Source organism: Vicia villosa, linkage group LG1 (assembly GCF_029867415.1).
Source record: "Vicia villosa cultivar HV-30 ecotype Madison, WI linkage group LG1, Vvil1.0, whole genome shotgun sequence".
NCBI lineage: Eukaryota > Viridiplantae > Streptophyta > Magnoliopsida > Fabales > Fabaceae > Vicia > Vicia villosa.
In genome coordinates, this window is record NC_081180.1 from 106488231 (window position 1) to 106494226 (window position 5996).

The window sequence follows — 5996 nt, forward strand, 5'->3', positions numbered from 1 at the left end:
AGTTTCTTTTGTATAGCACGTCTCCGTTCAGGAAGAAACTGCCAGAAAGTCTCCTTAGAGTTTTCTTATCTTTGTTTGATGCCCCAAGCGGGTACTCTTGAGTTTGAAGGAAGCGTTTGATATCGTGGAACCACGGTTTATCATCGATGACTACTTCAGTTGCAAACACATAGGCGGGCCTTTCAAGGCGCGTAATTCTGACTGTAGGCATATCGTTCCAATGATTGACTTTGAACATGGAAGATAAAGTAGCCAAGGCGTCTGCCATTCGATTCTGATCTCGAGGTATATGATGCAATTCAACCTTGTTGAAGAAAGTCAACAGACGTCTTGCATAATCTCTGTAAGGAATCAAGCCAGGGTGGTAAGTTTCCCACTTGTCTTTGATTTGGTTGATCACGAGGGCTGAATCTCCATATATGTCGAGGATCTTGATCCTTAAGTCAATGGCTTCTTCGAGACCCATGATACAAGCTTCATATTCTGCGATGTTGTTGGTGCACTCAAATAGCAATCTGGCGGAGAACGGGATATGAGTACCCTTGGGAGTGATGATGATTGCCCCAATTCCATTGCCAAAAGCGTTTACTGCTCCATCAAAAATTAGGCCCCATCTTGATCCAGGCTCAGGACCTTCTTCAGGTAACGGTTCGTCACAATCTTTCATCTTCAAGTACAAGACATCTTCATCAGGAAAGTCAAACTTGAGAGATTGATATTCATTAATTGGTTGATGCGCCAAGTGATCGGCGAGAATGCTTCCTTTGACCGCTTTTTGAGCACGGTATTCAATGTCATATTCGGATAGCAGCATTTGCCATCGGGCAATCCTTCCTGTTAAGGCAGGCTTTTCAAAGACGTACTTGATCGGATCCATTTTGGAGATTAACCAAGTAGTATTGTTGATCATGTATTGGCGGAGACGTTTTGAAGCCCAAGCCAAAGCACAACATGTTTTTTCGAGCATGGAGTAACGAGACTCACAGTCTGTGAATTTCTTACTCAGGTAATAGATGGCATGCTCCTTCTTACCAGTTTCATCTTGTTGCCCAAGCATACAGCCCATGGATTCTTCTAACACAGTAAGGTACATGATTAATGGTCTTCCTTCAACTGGAGGAATCAATATTGGTGGTTCTAACAGGTACTCTTTGATACTGTCGAACGCTTTCTGGCAATCTTCAGTCCATACAACCCCTTGATCTTTGCGGAGAAGCTTGAAAATTGGCCCACATGTAGCAGTCATTTGAGAGATAAATCTGGAGATGTAGTTCAATCGTCCGAGAAATCCTCTTACTTGCTTTTCAGTCTTTGGTACAGGCATTTCTTGAATAGCTCTGACTTTGTCGGGATCTACTTCGATACCTCTTTGGCTGACAATGAAACCCAAGAGTTTTCCAGATCTAACCCCAAAAGTACATTTGTTAGGATTCAAGCGAAGCTGATACTTCCTTAACCGTTGAAACAACTTCAAAAGGTATTCAATGTGTTCTTCTTCTGTGCTGGACTTGGCTATCATGTCGTCCACATAAACTTCAATTTCTTTATGCATCATGTCATGAAAGAGAGTAGTCATTTCCCTTTGGTAAGTTGCGCCTGCATTCTTTAATCCAAATGGCATCACTTTGTAGCAAAAGGTACCCCATGGGGTGATGAAAGATGTCTTCTCCATGTCTTCAGGAGCCATTTTGATCTGATTATAACCGGAGAACCCGTCCATGAAGGAAAAGACGTTGAACTTAGCAGTGTTATCAACCAGCATGTCAATATGTGGTAATGGAAAGTCATCTTTTGGACTGGCCTTGTTCAAGTCACGGTAGTCAACACACATTCTGACTTTGCCATCTTTCTTCGGAACTGGCACTATGTTGGCCAATCATTGAGGATACTCAGAGGTGACAAGAAAACCTGCGTCGAGCTGTTTCTGAACTTCCACTTTGATCTTGTTAGCCATATCAGGGTGAGTCCTTCGCAATTTCTGCTTAACCGGCGGACATTCTGGCTTCAATGGCAAGTAATGCTGAACAATATTGGTATCCAACCCAGGCATGTCTTGGTAGGACCAGGCAAACACGTCAACATATTCTTTGAGGAGGTCTGTCAACTTACTCTTGACATCAGTATCAAGCAGCGATCCAATGGTCACTTCTTTTTTGTCTTCTTCAGAACCCAAGTTGATCTTTTCTAAAGGCTCTTTGTGAGGCAGAATGGCTCTTTCCTCGTGCTTAAGTAATCGAGAAATCTCGTCAGGGATCTCCTCTTCTTCCTCTTCTTCGGCTTCGAACACAGGAAACTCAAAGTTGGGAGAGGGCATAGGGTTATTGCATTCAATGGGTTTATCAATAGTAAATCTGCACATGTGATTTATATTTATTTCAGAAAATTTATGAATGCAAGAGTGTATGCAGATTTTTTTTGAAAAAGTTTTTTCTTTATTTTGGTTTTTTAGGATTACCATTTCCAGAAAAAAAGGCAAAAAAATAAAACATATAATGTAGGGAATTCAAAATGACACTTTATTTATGATTCATTTTTGAAACAAAGCCCTAAACACAAACTCATTTGTCTTGGGCGGGACAAAGAGGGAAACTTTTAAAACAAAGCCCTATACACAAAGTTATTTGGGCGGAACATTTAAAAGCAAAGCCCTATAAAACATCTCTCTGCTTTGGGCAAGGCAGGAGGTCAAAATAACAGCGAAGTGATTACTTTGAGCGGCGAACAACATTCGGAACGTCGACAGCTTTCCAGTAGCAACGAACTCCTCTGTGTATTATGTATTCAGGAAAATTCTCCTCAGAGTTATCTTCAGTGTTGACATTGACCGCTGGTCGAGCAGGATTTGAAGGTCCTGGTTTGTCAACCTTGTTCTTTGTAGAGTTGAAACGGTCTTCTTCTACTTCTTGAAGAGCATAAGATGAGTCACAATCTTCAGAATTTTCAGGATGTATTTCCCAGTCTTCAGGATGAAGAGACTCATTGTCAGCAACACTTTCTGAGTCAGCTGCGGGATCATCTTCCCCTTCATCTTCAAAAATGGCATTTATGTGATAATAACCATCTTCAGGATTATCAATCTTGGCAGATGCGTTGAATCCGAAATCTTCAGTAATTTCAGGCTGCTGAGAAAATTGAGAGCATTGGTAAGCCTCTTCTGGTTGACTATTATATTCAAAGGAATCTCCCCATCCAGTTGGTTGGATATCCTCAATCGCAATCTTGTAACTTTCAGGTGCTGTATATTTCACCATATAATCAAATTTTCCACTTGGTTGTCCCAAGGTGTCCCAGATTTCTGCAGGAATAGGTTCAGTTTCATTGCCTTTGGATTTCTCTGAAGGAGGATATGGTTCTTCCTGAGATATGTATCCCGAGTCATTGAGATAACATTTCCATTCTTCTTCAGGATCAGGTAGACCTTCTTCGACGCATTCTTCAATAAGGACATTAACCTCTTGAGGAATTGGGTTAAGGAATCCTCCACTAATGAATGTTTCTTTGATCGGACGAAGGGTTTCATCCTTCTTGGTGCAGTTTGAGAATGTTGGTGAACATCCGAGACCTGCTCTAGTTTCATTTTTGGTAGGGATCACAACTTTCCCCCAGCCAGTGGTAGTTCCATCTTTTACTACTTTTACCGCCTCTTTGTAAGAAGAGATCGATGCTTTCTTCTTGGAAGATTCGTCTTCTAAAGAGAGACCTTGGAACTGAGTTCCTTCCTCATTATCGGCACTTATGAAAGAGAAATTGGATAAATGACTCACCATCAAGGCTTGTTCTCCACTTATTGTTACCAATTTTCCATTTGTTACAAACTTTAACTTTTGGTGGAGCGTAGAAGTTACTGCCCCTGCTTCATGGATCCATGGTCGTCCTAACAAACAGCTATAAGCAGCTTGAATGTCCATGACCTGGAAGGTGATTTGGAACGTATGTGGACCAATTGTCATGGGAAGGTTGACTTCGCCGATAACAGATTTTCGCGATCCATCAAATGCTTTGACAACTACACCACTGAACTTCATAGGCATTCCTTGGTAAGACAAACGAGCAAGAGTCGTCTTTGGCATCACATTCAAGGAAGATCCGGTGTCTACCAACACATTGGACAAAGAGTCTGACTGACAGTTCATAGAAATGTGTAAAGCAAGATTGTGATTTCTACCCTCCTCGGGGAGTTCTTCATCACAGAAGCTTAAATTGTTGCAAGCTGTTATGTTGGCTATTATCCCATCAAAGTGATCAACAGTCACATCATGATCGACAAAAGCTTGATCTAAGACCTTCATCAGGGCTTCCCTGTGGGCTTCTGAATTCAACAGCAATGAAAGTATTGAGATTTTTGAAGGAGTCTGCATAAGCTGATCCACAATCTTGTATTCACTTCTTTTGATAAGCTTCAAAATTTCATCAAAATCAGGATTCACATTGGTTCCACTGGATTGGCCAACATCAGTGCTTGTATTACTGACAGGAGTTTCCACAGGATTCCCTGCTGGTGTACTGATAGAATTTTGTCCGGTCGCAGGAGCAACAGGTTGCTTCGGAGGTAATGGAGTATACACACGTCCACTTCTTGTTACTCGACTCACATCAGCGATGTTCACGACAGATGAAAGAGTAGGTAAAGGAACTTCTTGTCCATTCTTTATCATTGTGGCATTGTAATTGTATGGAACTGCCTTGTCAGAGTCATAAGGAACAGGTCCAGGTAGACAAATGATCAAAGGAGCAACAGGAACCTTCGGCTTGTTATAAGTAACTTCCATGCGCTCAGGCATATTGAAATGAGGAACGATGACGTTAACTGTAGGCATTTCCGAGTTGATATCTGAGACTAAAAGCTCATGCGGATAGCATCCTATCATGTTAACTTCATTTTCATTCCTATTTCTATAGATCTGAATAGTACCATTATCCAACAGTACTTGGAGATCTCTTCTCACAATCGAACATCCATGAGAATCTACACAACATATGCTACAGGAACCATAGTGATGCTGGCGAAAATTCTGCCCTCGACAGAGAGTGGCGTGCATTTGTACCAAATCTGCTCTCGAGAAGTTGATATTATAGACTCGGTACGGACCAGAACATCCATACACCATGTTTACAACATGCCCTCCATGATTGGGCAGCGGATTTGCTTGCACATTTGGATTCAAATTTCTGAAAGAGAGGAGATTAGATCTTACCAACCTCTGAACTTCATGTTTCAAAGCTATGCAATGTTCAAGATCATGGCCAGGCGCTCCTTGATGATAAGGGCATGAGACCTCGGCTTTGTACCACCATGGGAGTTTCTCAGGTACGGGTGGTGGTGCTTTAGTTTGAACAAGACCTCTTTCAATCAAAGCAGGGTACAATTCTGTGTAGGTCATTGGAATCGGATCAAACTGTGGAGCTCTTTGTACACGATTCTGATTATTGTTAAACTGCTGAGCCTGTTGTCGAGGCTGTTGTTGTTGAAACTGCGGGGTAAAACCCGGATTCGGTGTTGTATTAACGACTGGCGCGATAGCAGCTACCTGTCGTTGACGATTGACATTTCCTCTTGGCTTCCCTTGGGATACCATGTCAACACTTTGTTCTTTCTTCTTTGGGAAACCACTTCCAAACTTTTTGGTTCCGCTTGAAGATCCACCTTCTTTAGTTAGACGTCCGGTTCGGACTCCTTCTTCTAGACGCATCCCCATGTTTACCATTTCGGTGAAATCACTTGGAGCACTAGCAATCATGCGTTCAAAGTAAAACGGACTGAGAGTATTCAAGAAGATCTTTGTCATCTCTTTCTCTTTTAACGGTGGATTAATCTGAGCAGCGGTTTCTCTCCATCGTTGGGCATACTCTTTGAAAGTTTCATGGTCTTTCTGAGCCATGGATCGAAGCTGATCTCTGTCTGGAGCCATATCTGAGTTATACTTGTATTGTCGGACAAAGGCCTCGCCTAAGTCATTGAAAGTTTGAATATTGGTGCTATCCAAACCTGTGTACCA